Genomic DNA, 2286 nt, shown 5'->3' on the forward strand with positions numbered 1-2286 from the left:
GTGTGTGTGTGTGTGTGTGTGTGTGTGTGTGTGTGTGTGTGAGAGAGTTGGGGGGGGGGTATTTCTTTTTAAAACACATTGTTTAACCCTATCCGTACGTCGTATTTTACTATGGTATCCTTACGACGTGGGAAACTGTGCCACCACTTGCCAAAGAGGAAATTTACTCGTTAATCTGATCCGTACGCTTGTCATAGCAGTCTGTCAAAATGATTTTTTGAGAAGTACTGAAAGTTTCAAAGAGATCTTCGTACTAGAAGTATTCTGAAATGTGAAGAATACAACCCCGAGGCTACAAAATGTCCCCATGGTATTTGAATAGGGTTAATTTTCATTGGTTTTGTATTAGGTGTGCATTTCGGTCTTCCGACATTCCTAGAAGTCGCACTGTTTTCGGGCATAGCTTCGCTGTTCACAAAGAATTTTTCAATTCTCTTTTCTGTATCTGTAACTTTGAAAAGCAGGACGTAACAACGTGAATTCTAAGGAATATGAAAATTCGTAATTCTGATGTGTCTATGATGGTTCGTAATATCCCGTAACGTTGCTGCTGCTGATGGGACATGAGTCCGCAGGGTCCCTAAAGAGTAAATCTGGCCTTGAGGTAAGGTAAAAAAAAAAAAAAAAAAAGATAAAGTTGTTCCCGCATCTGATCCGGATATTGGGGATTGTCTTGTTAGTGAGACAACTTCCTGGGCCTTCGGCATATTGTGGTAGGGTGGCCATTTCCTTCCCACGCCGCTTTTACTTTCCCAACTCAACTAGAAGTCAGATACTCATTACTGCTGGGTGGCAGGAGGGGGCGAAAAAAAATCCGTGTCCAAACCGGGGCTCGAACCCGAACTTTCCGCTTCGGAGAAGAGCGCACTAACCGCTCCGCCACCACACCCTCACGAGGTTAGGCTACCGGGGTCACGTAATCTCACTTCGAGCGTCAGCTCGGTCCGACTTTGTGTCCTTGGGGAAGTCACTTTACACGAATTCCCCATTTGGCATGGTCCTTTCGGAGATCAAGGTTAAACTAGGAGGTCCTGCCTCCTAAATAACCCAATAGTGTTGATAGCGGCGTTAAACTGTTATCATTTCAAAGACTAAAGCATCGTCCACCCTATTCAAATGTTTAAAAAAACAATGTAGTTTCTGAATCTATGGCATCTGTTCCATGTGCTCCAAAAATATTTGTTGAAATTCGAGTTCTTAAATGTTGAAAAAATCAGAAGAAATGCATAATTTGGGTACATAATATTTTAAAGGGATGAAACCGTCCTCTCTCCCTCTCTCCCTCTCTTTCTCTCTCTCTCTCTCTCTCTCTCTCTCTCTCTCTCTCTCTCTCTCTCGATCTCTCTCTCTGTCTCTCACTTTGTCTCTCCCTGTGTCTGTCTGTCTGTTTGTCTGTCTGTCTGTCTCTCTCTCTCTCTCTCTCTCTCTCTCTCTCTCTCTCTCTCTCTCTCTCTCTCTCTCTCTCTCTCTCTCTTTTCCCGTCATTTTTTCTCCCAGAGCATAGACCATTTGAACATCTTACCAAGGATGTTATGTTTCGGCAGAGACGCACGCCGCTTTAGGGAAGGGAAAGGCGCCGGTATCTGAAGCGAGTTGTGGCGTTTGTGATCATTACAATAAATTATTGCAATTGTTTTCGTTCTGTTACTCTCTTCGTCATGCCGTGGAAGCTAGTTGTCTGTAGCTTTCTTCCTTTTAATTTTAAAATCTTCGTCAGTTCGTGATGAACAAAGTGTCATTGTAATTATTAAGCTATTAATATTATTTGTATTATTATTATTATTATTATTATTATTTAACCGAATGGTATCATGCAAAAGAGTTAATGCTCAGATGCTACTGGATCGCTAACAACATTATTATTATTATTATTATTATTATTATTATTATTATTATTATTATTATTATTATTATTGTTATTATTACTTTTATTATTATTATTATTATTATCATCATCATCATCACCATCATCATCATCATCATCATCATCATCATCATCATCATCATCATCATCATCATTATCCTCCTCCTCCTCCTCTTCCTCCTTCTCCTCCTTCATTTCTTCCTCCTCCTCCTCCTCTTCTTCTTCTTCTTCTTCTTCTTCTTCTTCTTCTTCTTCTTCTTCTTCTTCTTCTTCTTCTTCTTCTTCTTCTTCTTCTTCTTCTTCTTCTTCTTCTTCTTCTTCTTCTTCTTCTTCTTCTTCTTCTTCTTCTTCTTCTTCTTCTTCTTCTTCTTCTTCTTCTTCTTCTTCTTCTTCTTCTTCTTCTTCTTCTTCTTCTTCTTCTT

At 39.8% G+C, this 2286-nt stretch overlaps 1 protein-coding gene across 1 annotated transcript in view; it reads left to right on the top strand.

The window, feature by feature from the left end:
• CBPH (cerebrin prohormone) overlaps positions 1–2286 on the top strand; it is a 45755-nt gene that overhangs the window by 874 nt on the left and 42595 nt on the right.

Source organism: Aplysia californica, unplaced genomic scaffold (assembly GCF_000002075.1).
Source record: "Aplysia californica isolate F4 #8 unplaced genomic scaffold, AplCal3.0 scaffold00760, whole genome shotgun sequence".
NCBI lineage: Eukaryota > Metazoa > Mollusca > Gastropoda > Aplysiida > Aplysiidae > Aplysia > Aplysia californica.